This window comes from Manis javanica, chromosome 17 (genome assembly GCF_040802235.1).
Source record: "Manis javanica isolate MJ-LG chromosome 17, MJ_LKY, whole genome shotgun sequence".
Classification (NCBI taxonomy): domain Eukaryota; kingdom Metazoa; phylum Chordata; class Mammalia; order Pholidota; family Manidae; genus Manis; species Manis javanica.
Genome location: NC_133172.1, coordinates 31,503,125 through 31,516,276, shown reverse-complemented (window position 1 = coordinate 31,516,276; position 13,152 = coordinate 31,503,125). Strand labels below are relative to the sequence as shown.

The following is a 13,152-nucleotide window of genomic DNA, read 5'->3' as shown; positions in this document are numbered from 1 at the left end:
TTTTCACTCACTGGGGCTGATGTTCTCAGTTGGAGGGCCAAAGTAGCTGGAGAAGACTTCGGGATGAGGGGGCATTGCGGTGTGTGTATGAATGCATGTGTGAGCAGGTGCATGTGCATGTACAGACATTTGTGCAGAGTGTGCATGAATGTGTGTACAAACAGGCACACACATGTCTTGTGTGTAAGTGTATGTGCACAATGGGATCATATATGCAAAGCTTTGGTGCCAATAACAACGGCTTTGGAAACCTTTCTTGTCTGTATGGATTCCAGGCTGGAGGAGAGAAGCGGCTGCTGGGTAAGGCAGATTTTGTAGCTTGGCTTCGTGTGCATGTGAGCTCTTGGGTGTGTTTTAATTAACTAGAACATTTGCCTGGAAATGAGCAGCGGCAGCAGGCGCAAAGGCAGCTGGAGGGGGTGGGGCCGTGGCAGGCATGGTGGCAGAGGCTGAGGCAGCCAGTCTCCTGAGTTTGCATGGGCCCTGTCCCTGCTGATGGCACCGTGGAGTGATGGAGTGGCAGGCTGCTTCTGGTTCTGGTCATTGGCCCAGCAGGAAGGGGATTCTGGGAGTGGACTGAATGCTTTAGAATTCTCAAGACTCCTAACCCAGTAAGGTGGCCAGGGTAATGGTTCCAGCACATGGGTGAAATGTGCAGCTCTTGACATGCTTCCAGGGCAGGCTTCGGACTTATGAACCATGAAGAACTGACTGACTCCTCTATCCCCAGCCTAGCACCTGGTGCAAAATGGAGCCTCTGTAAATGTTTATTACATGGATAATCAACAGATAGAGGAAACCAAGGCTCAGAGAGGTTAAGTGTTGTCTCCAGGGTCACACAGCATGTTGGTAGACCAGCTGGAAATTTGTACTTTGTTTCTGGTACTGTTTCTATAACCCTGTAATGTTGCATGAGGGAATGCATGACATCATTTCAGGAGCAGATGAATATACATACAACAGGGGTGTGCATCTCACCCTCTGCCTTAGACAGTTCTTCCAGTAGTCTATCACCATCCTGTCCATTTGGGTGGTGGGAAGGATGGACTTCCCAGGGCTTCTTGAGGTGTCTTGGGGTGGTAGAGTTTTCTTCCACCAAGAGAGGTGGAGGAAGGGGTGGGGATACCCAGAGGGAAGGGCTGGGGAGCTCACAGGTTGGAGTTATTGGAGAAAATCTCTCAGTTTTAGTACTAGATACCCCCCAGACCTCCCCTTCTCTGCCATCCAGTCTGTTCCAAGGGCAGGGCATCAATCTTTGCTACAATCTGCCCCTTAACACCTCCAGAGTGGTGTGTCACAGTGGCTCCCTCATTGGTCCTTGGGCCTTTGTTTTCTCTTTATCCCATTCTACTCAAAGGCCCCTGCCTGATTATTTTGCTGAAATACAGCTTTGTTCATGTCTGTCTTCTGTCTTGCAGTCCAGGGGTGGACTCTGGGGCCACACTGCCTGGGGTCAGATGTAGGTTCTGCCCATCACTGGCTTTGTGACGTCACCTATTGGAGCCTCACTCACCTCACCTGTAAAGTGGGACAACACGCTGTATACATATCAGCTGCAATTCACCAGGTACCCATGGCTGGAATCACTGACTCTTTAGAGACATAAAATGGGCCATTCTTTACCCCAGAGCACTGTTTATACAGCATGCTGAAAGTCCCTTAGGCATGCTGAGATGCTTGCAGTAGGAGGGCCCAGTGGCACATAAACCAGGAAGATAAAGCAAAACTCTGTTCTCACACTCTTCCTGGGCACCTGCTCACAAGGGAAATAGTAGGGAATCAGAGGTACTGTTTACATAGCATTTCTCTGTCTTTTTGCTGAACACATAGCTAAATACATATAGGTTAAAATACACATGGTAGAATTCCTATTATATCTACATTTGCCTTTTATCTGTTAGTCTATCTGTCAATCAACTGGAATAATTTCCATTTTCATGCCAGGTGCCTTTTCTTGCTTTTGCCTTTGCTCTTTCCTCTGCCTAGAAGGTTCTCTCTACCCGCCTCTTGGCCTTTTATTTTTTCCCATAAATTAAGACAAGCCCTATCTTTCCTGTGTGGTGTCCCTGCTCAGCAGGCAAGAATCAAGCTCTCTGGGCCTGTGGGGATCCCTTTTATGGTTTGGCTTGCTTTGGGCACTTTTCTCAGCCTCCTTTTGGGAATAAGCTCCTGAAGGCAGGGCCCTGGGTTTCTTCTTGGGCACACATGGTGCCCAGAACTTGGTAAACCCTCATCAGTGTTGAAAGAATGGATGACTGGGTTGGGATTTGCACAGTCAAGGCAGGAAGAGTTTGTGCATGCATGCATGCATGTCTGGTATGTGCAAGTGCATGCCCATGTGTATGTGCACACATGGGCATGTGTGGCTCAGCAGCCTGATGCTCATGTCTCATTGGCTTCCTGAAGAAAGGCACCCAATTTAATTTTTAATTAGAAATCAAAGCAGTGAAAGAATGGGCCTCCACTAGCTGGAGGTTTTTCTCAATGCTGAAGTTTTCCTTAACCAGTGCTCCCAGTCTAGGGCAGCCGCTGGTAGGGCTGGACACTGCCACCCATGCTGGTTAGTGTCTTAATGCCTACAGAATTATCATGTAATCATTTGGTAATGGAGCATCAGGATTTTGCCTGTGCAGCAATCTTTCCCTGCAGTTGAAAGCAGTTGCCGAGGAAGAGAAGTCGGAGTTGACCACAAGCACACCTGAGGAGTCGTGGGGTTCCCACATCTTTTTGAAGAGCTGGGGTCCCTGCTCTCTGGGAGTCCTACTGGAAGTTCTGGCCTCCATCAAATGGGATTACCTGTGGCCTTTCTCCCAGGCTGGGGATGTGTTTAGCATATTTGTTGCAGGTAATATGACCTGTGCAGATTGTGTCAGGTGGGGAGTAATCACCTGAGTACTGGAGATGGGCGGGGGGCAGCTGGGGGAGCCTCACCTGCTGGTTGAAACCTGTCCCTGAGCTTCTGGGGCTCCAGCAAGGACCCAGGCAGGTGTTGCAATGCCTGCAGGTCTCTGTAGCCTCCAGTAGGGCGCCTCCTGGTGGGAGTTGGCCCAATACCGCACATGTGGTGGGGGGCTGTTGACGCTCTGGGGACTTGTGCAGATGCTTGAGTGTTTTTGCAGGAAGCCTTTCAACTGTGGATGAGTACTTTGGTCAGCTATAGGGCACCCTGGGGTGGAGAGCACAGGCCCTCAGGCCAGGCAGTCTCCGCTCCGCCACTGATGTGACGTGTGACCGTGGGGAGATTACTTTCTAACTTCTCTGTGCCTCACTTTTCCTCTCCTGGAAAGCAGGAATACCAGCAATATCTCCCCCAGAGGGTCACCAGGAAGATTAGAGGCAGCATAGGTCCATCATCTCTTACTCACAATTCTAATTCCCAGAGACCTGAAAGGTATTTTTTTGGGAACTCATTTGGCAGCATGATTTGACCTGGCTGATGTGAAGCTATTTACAATCTTTACTTAATTCATGTTGGTGAATAGCTCTATGTTTTGCAGAAACATCAAGGTGCTTGTTTGCTTCTAAGGTATTCCCACATACTTTGGAAATGTACTGTATTATCTTTCTAGAACCTGAAAAAGTGTGAATTCTGGAATGATCTGGCTTTGGGGGTTTAGGGTAGGGAATTGTGTACTGGCAATGTTAGGTGTGTGGGGAGCCTCACACAGAACAATACCCAGTGGATGTTTGGTGGAGTCGTCCTTGGGCCCCACCAAACAGAGCTGCATTGCCTCATCTCTGCCTTTTCCTTTCTGCCTCTCACTTTGGGCTGTGCACTGTGGGGCCCTTATTTGCCCTTAAGCCATCTTTGCTCAGTAGGTGCATACATGCATGCACTCTGGTGCCGCCCCTCCTGCCATTCCCTGGTAGGATGCCCCAAAGCTTGATTTGCATTTGGGATGCGGAGGAAGGGGGGCCAACACCTCTCTCAGGCCTGGGGGTTGGCCATGGGACTTGAAACCCATGGTTTGTCTCCATGTAAGAGATGGCTGCTGTCAGGTCCATAACTCCCTGCAAGAACAGGACCGGAAGGGCCCCCCTTTACACACTGACCTCCGCCTCTCCCTTGTCCCTTGTGCTGGAGGGACACAGTCCCAGTACGTGCTGATGCCATTTCTCCTCCCCACCCCCCCCACCGCCGTGGCCAGGCATAAATAATGAGGGAGGCGTCCCCTTCCTAATGGGGGAATCCTATTTCCTCCACCGCCACCTTCCAAAGAGGCTGTGGGGTGTGGAACTGCATCTGCTTGTGAAGGCAGGCAATTAGGAAAATTGGAGGTGGACTGCTCTTTATTTATACTTTTATTTTGATTCCCCAATATGACATCTATTTTGAGATGCTTGACCCCCAACCCCCCACAATGTTTTTGAGATGAGATGCTTATGTGCTGTCCCTGCGCCCCTCGCCCACCCCCCCAACCTGCCGCCGAGTCCCTAAAGGAGCTGAACATTCTCATCCGGGCAATACCTTTGCTCATGTCTTCTAGGTACAATTCTGTTCATACCACACCAGCTTTTTAAGGAGTATCTACCTCCTCAAAAAAAAGGATGCTTTAAATATCTTGCCTCAAGCCAACTTGTCAGCCAGCTGTACTTTATCTCTTCTGTTTGGGTTGTAAAACCCAGCAATTAAGAAAATCCCTGCGTCCGATTAATTGTAGCTTACATTGGCTCAGAATCAGGCGGTGCACCATATCACTGGGGTTTCACGGGTTTTGGGATGGGGAGAGATGGAGCACTTGGGGAAATTGAGCCTCAGCTTGCAGAGTAATCTTGTTGGAGATGGCACGGGGGCATAGGGTACCAGGACTAGAAGTCAGGGCCCCTGCCTTTTTGTGTCCCTATTCCTCCACACTGGGGCAGTTTCTGGCATCTGAACCTCTCTGCTGTCAGTGAGGTAGGAAGGGTAGCCTCTGGTGGCCTGTGAGGTGGGCAGGTCCCCCCTCCCATTCTTCCTGGATCGTGGTCCTGAGGGGTCTGCTGCCTTGCTGGACCCGCTGGCTGAGCCTGGACAAGTGTGGATGTAGGCTGCTTTCTCTTGGAGGAGCTGTATTTTTTTCTGGCTGTGCTCTGTGGTGTCTACACTGGTCTCTTGCAAAAGCAGGTTGTCTGAGGGTTGGGGCTGGGCAAACTTTGACCTCAACCAGTTGACAACACCTACTATGTGCTGTCAGGTCACCACAGCTCTCCGTGCAGGCAAAGATGGAGGCAGTGGCCCTGTGGAGCAGCCATGCCTGTGTGCTGGTGCTCTGGGGGAAGCGACTGTCCCAGCATGAGCCTCCTCTCCTCTTGTGGCCACTGCCCAGATTTAGGGGAACGGGAAGGTCATGCTTGCTGTCAGAAGCTCCTCCCTTTGCTGTCCCAGGTGTTCCCAGTAATCTCACCTGTGACCAGGGCTTTTTGTGGTTCACAGAGCATTTTCATGATCATATTCTCCTCCAACCCTCATGCAGCCTGTGAGGCAAGCAGAGCCCAGTGAGTAGAAACTGAGGCTCAGAGCAAAGGGAGACTTGTGTGGGGCCACACATCTGGGGAGCAGGGAAGCCAGACCTGCTGGGCTTCCATGTATGGGGTGACACTGTGTGGAGAGGGCTAATACTACCAACTATATTTTTCCCTTGTGGTTCTCTTCTGAATCCTTACAGCAGGAGAGTGAAGTCTGGGGCTCTCTGAGAGTCTTCTGGATCCAACTCCTGCCTCTTGGGCGCAGACCCTGTAAGGAGGGGTGTGTACCCACCTGGGTCTGTCTGGCCAGGCCACGTGCTCCGGGCTGCCCGGTCAGTTGCCAGCTGGGCTTGGCTCAGGGGCACCTGAGGAGAATGGGAGCCTGAAGAGTCCACTGGGGCCAGTGTCCTGGATCTGAGTGAAGAAGGTACCCCATGTCCTGCTCACTGTGTGTGGTGGCCAAGCCTCTAGGGAAGTCCAGTAGGAGATGAAGCAGATTCGAGACCATTCTTTGCTCCCTCTACCCTGTTCCCCGTGCTTACTACCATTTGGGGGTTGGGACAGGCACTGAGCCAAGTACTTCCCAGACGTCATCCCCTTCAATCTTCAGGTTGAGGAGGGAGACTCATCCATTGTTACCTCTTCATTTTACACTTGAAGTTTGTGGCTTAGAGAGGGAGGTCACTTTCCGTAAGCAGAGCCAAGACTCAACCCCAGTCCATTTACTTAACCTCCCCTGCTCATGCTTCTTTTTCCTAAACAACCAGTGCTTGCAGGGCTGGGGGGTGGGCTGGAGGAGCCTGCAGGATGTGGGCTCTGTGGGCATTGGTGAGCTAGTGAAGGAGATGTTGCCTCAGCTCCTGTTGCTCCTACTGAGGCTGCAATATCAGGTGGCTGAGTCTCCTGCCACCTGACAGTGTCTTTGCTGGAGCTGGGGTGTCAGCCTGGGCCTCACCAGTCAAGTGGAGAAGGGGATCCCTAAACAGGACTGGTAACACTCATGACCAGCCCAGTAGGACCTGCTGGGTGGAACTTGTGTCTAGGCCCTTCTTCTGGACACTCCCTGTGGGTACAGCTGCACTGCCCATATAGAAGATCCCAGGGTGGACAGGAGTCCCAGCCTGGAAGGACCTGAGACTTGCAGACTCAGTGCTCCCTTTGGGGGCTGGCCCATGAGCGTGGCACCTTGAGCCTTCCCCTCCCACGTCTTTTGGTCCTCAGCTTCCAAGTTTGTAAAATGGGAAGGGTACTTGCTGACCCACTTCCCAGCATTGAGGCTTTTGTGAACCACTGTGTGGGGAAGGGTTGCTCTCTTGGGTGGGTTGGGTGGTCTGGGGCTCTTGCTGTCCCAGGAGCCAGGGGCAGCTGCAGGCCCCTCCATGCTGGAAGTGCTCCTCAGGTGCTGGTTTCCCCTTTCGTCCTGCACCCCTCTCCCCACTTCCCACATCCCTGGTCCCTGGAGTCCTTCCAGAGGAAAGTTTGCAGTATGGAGAGCAGGCTGGGCAGAAACTGTTGCCATGGGAAGGCAAGCAGTGGGGCCGGGCATGAGCATGCGGCTCTGAGCCACGCAGACGCATCTGTGAGCTGCCTCTGCCACTCGCCACCCTGTGACCCCAGCCCGGCCTCTTCAGTTCCCGAGCCTCCACCTCTGGAGCTTGGGAGTAACAGTTGCACTTATCCACGGTGTTGCTGTAAAGATCAGATAGAATGGGCTTTTGGAAAATGTTGTCATACTCCGGGGTCCAAGGCCTTCCAGAGGCCCCCTTCCTCCTGGTCAGTTACCTCTGACACCCTGTTTAATCTCTCCGATTTCCTTTTTTTTATTTCTCCTTCTTTGCTGTGAGGATTAGGGTTGGGTAAGAAATCGAAAGCTGTAAAATGCCTAGCTCTTATCTGGTTGTGTCACTGACCTCTGTCTGACCGTCCTCTGGGCTTCGGTGCCCACATGGATAAATGGAAACATCCTCAAATGTTTGTTTGGTTTCGCGCTGGGCAGTTTACTGGCTCTCTGTAATTGAATCGGCACCACAGTTCTAGGAGGCTGCTGTTGTTTCCCATTTTATGGAAGAGGAGATGAGGGCTCGGAGCTCCTAAGTGGTGGAGCCCAGATTTGAACCCAGCCTGGCTTATGTCCTCGTGGGGCTGAGCACCTAGGGCAGCTGTGGGCTTAAATACATTGCTGTAGGTCGGCTGGCTGGGGGTCTTAGAGAAGGGAGGGTGGGCTTGGCACTGGTGATGGAGCCAGCATTCTGGCTTCCTCGCCAGCCCAGGGGTAGCCACTGGCTCAGGCCCACCCTGGCATCATGTGTACCCCCTGCCTTTTTTTACCCTTGGCCCTCGGTCCCCCTTCCCTGGCCTTTCAGGCCCCCTCCTCAATCGCCCTAATGACTTAGCCCAGGTGGCAAGTTGCGTGGAGAAACTACCCCAGGGAAATAAGAGTCCTTGCTACCAGCCTGGGCCTCAGGTGTGTGCACAGCAGCCCTCCCTGGGGGTCTGGTGAGCTGCGCCTCCCCCACCTTCAGCTGTTAGACAGGAACTAGAGAACTGTATGTATTTTGTGCCTGTATTATGCATGTAACTGTGCATGTATGTAACTCCATATGTAACTGTGCATGATGTATGACTGTACAGAGTTCTGTGTGTATACATGACCGTAGTATGTGTAGGTGTCCGTATGTCTGTATGTTGGTGGATGATGGTGATGGGGAAGGGGGAGGTGTTGATGGTGTGCTGCTTGGGGCAGGGCCCTAGGAACGTATGGTGGGGGCTGGAGTTACCTCCTTTGCTGGTTAAAACACTCCTTGTAGAACAGTTACACACATGTTTAGATAATTAGAACAAAAGCCAAAAGAATAATTCTGTTCAAAGGGATGAAGCTAGGGAGGTGGGGGGACACCACGTACTGTCTCCCCAGCTCTCTGTGGCCTTCGCTGTGTTTTGATCATGCTATTTAGAAAATCCCTTTGTTGTAGGATAAACTGACATTGGCCCTCGTGTTTCTGCTGTGAAGTTCTCTGTGTTTGGGGCCCACTCGGGACAGCCAGGCCATGAGGAGCTGATTAAATGAGCTAATTTTCATTTGTTCAGCGGTTACAGATGCAGAGGCCTTTCCATGCCCTTTTCCTGAGGTTCTATTTATTTATTTATTTTTTTTCTCTGAACAGAAAAAGACCTTCAGGACTCCTTTTCCCATCCCCCTTAAAAATAAACATATGAAAACATTGTTAACAAGAACTTCAGCTGGGGAAACTGGACAAAATATATAGGCTTAGCTGCTAAAGGTGCTAATGGGGGACTCCCAAGTCTGGAGCCAGCGTGGAGCTGCTCAGGTTAGGCCACCCACCACAGCTGAGAGTGAGGAGCCATTTGAAATCTGATGGAAATGGTCAAAGACTTAGCGTCGTCTCCAGGCCTTTGCACATGCCTGCGCTGCTGCTTGGAACTCTGTTCACATCCCTGCTTTCTTTCCTTGGCTGCTTCTTGTTCAACGTACAGGTTGCTTTTTCTAGGAAGCTTTCTAAAAACCTGCCCAAGCCTGTTCTCCCCGAGCTTCATGGGCTTCTCCAGTCATAGCAGGTACTAGAACACCCTGATGAGGCTGTGCACTCCCAGTGCAAAACCTATGCCTGCTTTGCTGCCCCTGAAATGCCTGGTGGGCCTAAAGCACATCACAGTGTATGTTGAACAACTCAGTGAATGAATGAATGAATGAATGAATGAATGAATAGGTGGCTGACATCTGTATCTACTGAACTCCACTACACATGGGGCTCTGTGGGGTGAGGATTCAATATTTGAGGGCTGAATCTCCAAAAATGAATGTCATGGGAGGGGGAGCTCATACTTGCCTGGCCCCCAGGGGACCCTGATCTCCAGGCCCAGGATGCAGCTCAGGCCCAGCTCTGTTGGAAATCTGACTGGAGACCATGTGGAGGGAAGCAAAGGGAGGCAAATTGCTCTGGGAGTTGGCTTTTTACAGCACTTACAGGCAAGTGTGGGCTTTGGGATGGTGATGTGCCAACAGTGAAGGGCGCCCAGAGCACAAAAAAGAAACGTTTGTGTGCCTGTAACCAGTGGTCACCCCCAAGTCTTGCAGAAGCTGCCTGGTTCCCTCCCTGCTCTTTCATTGTTAATGCCACCTTTTGCTTGGATTGGGGCACCTTTTAGCGAGCAGTGGGTTTTCCCTGGAGCTGTGCAGCCGTTGTGGCTGGCCAGTTTCTGAGGCCTGGTTTCCATTTGCTGAGCACTTGATCCCACGGACAGCACCCCACCCACTCCACCCAGGGGCCTCTGAGGGGCTGTCCCCCACCCTGTTCTGGCAGCCCCTGGGCATCTCTCTGTGTTTCTCCTTTAATCCCAACCTCAAGGATAGGCATCCAAGCAGTGTTGTCCCAGGTCTGTGTATCTGTAAGAATCCCAGAGACCGTGTGGGAGGCAGAGCTTTCCCAGTACCCCTGGGGCCTGGGGCCCTCAACTGGGTCAACATCTGGCTGAGTGGCCGAGACTTTGGCCTCCTCTGTCTCCTCCTCCCCTTCCCCTAGGCCCGTCCTCTCCCCTCTAGCTGGATGCTCCGCCAAGCCCCGCGCGGGAGCAGCACACTAGACCCATCCATTCCCGGCTGAGGTCGAGGGTGGGGACCGCAGCCCGGGGCTGAGGTCACCAGTGGGGCAGTGGGAAGTGCCTCTCCAGCCCTTGCCTGCCTTGCTGCTGGGTGCTTGGAACGAGGGCATCAACCAGGGCGCCCTGGTGAACAGAGGGAGAGGTAAGTGGAGGGGTGGGGCTAGAAGGGGAAGAATGAATAAAACAGGCTGGTGCCTGCCATTAGGGGCTCTGGCTTGTTGGGAAGCAAAGTGTTCCCTCAGAGTGGAATCTAATCCAGAAGGAAGGGAGCTCTTCTCCTGGAGTGGGAGAGGAAAAGCGAGGGCTGGTGGCCCAGGGGTTAAGGTCTGTTTTGGGCCCTGCAGTGTGGGGCCGGGGTGGGGCCCCTCGGGAAACACCCTCATTTCAGGGTCTGGCGCTGCAGTCTCTGCTCCCCACTCCCTTCTCTCAGAGCCCCACCGGGTGGCCTCCTGGCCCCTCTGTCTCCTCCTCCGAGGCCTGGCCTGTCTCCCTGATGATGGTCAGCCTGCCCTTTGGGCTGGTGTGACCCTGAGCACTGGCCCTAAGTGCCTTGGCTCTAGCCCCTTCCCTCGGCCTTGCCTCTGTCCCTCTTCCTGCCCCATGGTTCCTGGCCAGGGGCTGGTCAGCTGTGGGAGTGCTGGTTTCTGCCTGCCGCCCCCCCAACACCCCCACCACAAAGCCAGTGTGGCTTAGCCCTGTCTCCCAGGCACTGGTCCCTCTGCAGTCACAGATATGACATGCCAGGAGGATATCAAGACAGGCCTCTGGACAATTGACAGCCAGACCACGATTCCTGACGGAGTCCATGGGGCCGCAACGGGGGCACTCTGAGCCGGTGTTGGTCATAGCCAGCCACTTGTTCTCCTCGGGAAGGAACCGGTGAGTTTCTTTCTGTTTATGTCGTAACCAAGCTACCAAGGTGACAAACTTGGTTTCTGCAATTACACAGCTTTTCAGAAGCAAATTGATAGGATACCGTGTTATTATTGGCTACTGGGTTAATAGCTATTTTGGCAGGAGTACCAGTCCTGTGTGGTGTTGCTGGCATGGGCATGAGAATGGCGCAGTGGGATAGAGGGAAATGGTAGGTGCTTCTTGACCAGAGCGGCAGACTGGGGAGGACCCCAAGGGCTTCTCTCCTCCGGCGGTGCTTTCTTGGAGGATGCTCAGCCCTGATTAGCTGTTGCCGAAACCAAGACCAGAGAGGTTGAGAGGCCAGCGTCAGGTCACACAGTGAGTTGATGCTGGGATTGGATTTTTAGGTCCCTGTGGGAATGAATAGCTTGGCCTATGATCTCTGAGGGCAGGACAATTGCCTTCAACTCCGAGCGTCATGTTGGCATCCTGAAAATGGAGATTTGGAATGTACCCAAGTTAGCCTGCTCCGGCTTAGGGCTTTTGTGCCTGCTACTCCCCTGCCTGGAATGTTCTTCCTCCAGATTGCTTCCTTGCTTGCTTCAGGTCTCTGCTCAAGTGTCACCTCGTCATCTGTCTAGAGCAGCAGCCCACCCACCCATCCCTTCCTCTCTACCCGTATCCTGCTCCACATTCTTCAACACACCACCTGACTGATTACAGACTGATTTGATGCTTTATTATCAGACTCCTCTTATTACGCTGTGGGCTCTCTGAGGACAAGGACTTTGTTAAGCTTACCACCCTGTCCCCAGAGCCTGGGGCTGGCAGAGTAGGTATTTGGTAATATTTGTTGACAGAATAAATGAATGTAAATTGAAATGCCATTTAAAAAAAGTGGCTGTCATGTACTGGTGACTGTTTCTTTCTCAGTGGTAGCTGGGGAATCCTAGTATTCCTGCCCCTAAGAGACTAGGGGTGCCAGGGGCCAGTGTCACCATGACACATGAGACAGAGCTCGCAATGACATCATTTCCTTTTGCTAAGGAAGCTTATATGGGAATGAGTTCCCCATCACTGGAAGGAACCAAACCTACTTGCAGAGGGGATTTAAGCACTGGGTTGTGGGAGTGGGTTGGGTCCCCTTGAGGGACCTTCTGTGTTTGGGTTCCATGATGGGCTCAATGGTAAGACAGTGGGCTCAGCTTTCTCTGTCAGATGTTATTAGTGGCTCCTGCTCCAGGGGAATGATGGTGTGAAGACATGGACAACTGAGGATGGTCGTGGGAAGGGCAAACTGGGAGTGGGAGATATGGCTCACCAAGGGCACGGAGCGCTGCAGTGAACCAGAGGTCTTCCTAGTGGCCTCTACTCTTTCTGCCACTAGAATTGACATGCAGTGATACATTCATTGAGCATTTCCCGTGTGCCTGGTGCTTGGCCCAAGGGATTATCCGATCTCTGCAGCCAGAGGAGGCTAAAGGCATTCTCTGTCCATTTTTCCCCTTAGTTAGGTTCAGAGAGGTTAGGTAATGTATCTGAGGTCACACAGCTGGTCAGTGAAATGTGAAGCCAGGCTCTGTGGCTCCAGAGTCTGCCTGGACATGATCCTGATGACCCTGGACTGAAGGCCACACAGGACAGGGCTTCCCCGGGAGTGTTTGCTGGCCCTGGCACTTTGGGAGAGCCTGGCATGGAGTAGGTTCTCAGCAAATATTCAGAGAATATTGAACGAATGAGTGCAAGGGTTTTCCCAAGATGAACAGGAAGGGATCACTTTTTATTTTTGGCCCTTTGGGCAGAAAAGGAGAAAAGTACAGTGCAGTGGTGGCCAAGAATTGGGTGACATCCACATGTGCTTGGCTGGTCTGACTTCTTCCCAGAATATCTTACAAGGTGTGTTCCTAGTGGGAGGACACACTTGTTCATGGGTGTTGGGTAGTTAGTGGGGAGGTTTCTGGTGAGTTTTGGGGGTCCCTGGTGGGCAGGACACACATTTATGCATGTGTGGGTGTGTACATGTGCTTGCGCACAAACACATGCCCCCTCACCCCCCAGTGCCTTGTGTGGAAAGAGGCATCCACTTGAGGGGTTTTACCAGAAAAAATGCAAACCTCCCACTCCACCCCAAATCACATTTCTGAATCTATACCTTTAAGAGCATGGAATCTCAGCTTATCATCTTGTTAAATCTATCCATTTGTTCTGCTCTGGTCTGAATAAATAGAAGCC

General features: G+C 52.2%; 1 protein-coding gene across 6 annotated transcripts in view; it reads left to right on the top strand.

Annotated features, from left to right (window-relative positions):
• The window catches only part of ZNF423 (zinc finger protein 423), a 319,623-nt gene that overhangs the window by 154,150 nt on the left and 152,321 nt on the right, over positions 1-13,152 (top strand). The window contains exon 1 of one of the 6 annotated variants that reach the window (XM_073225424.1): positions 10,092-10,207. The exons of 4 other annotated variants lie outside the window; for them this stretch is intronic. The gene's annotated coding sequence lies outside the window, so the exon portion shown is untranslated. Of the gene's footprint in view, positions 1-10,091; positions 10,208-10,468; positions 10,945-13,152 lie in introns of those variants that run through there. One more of the 6 variants, XM_017649595.3, reaches the window with a different exon arrangement.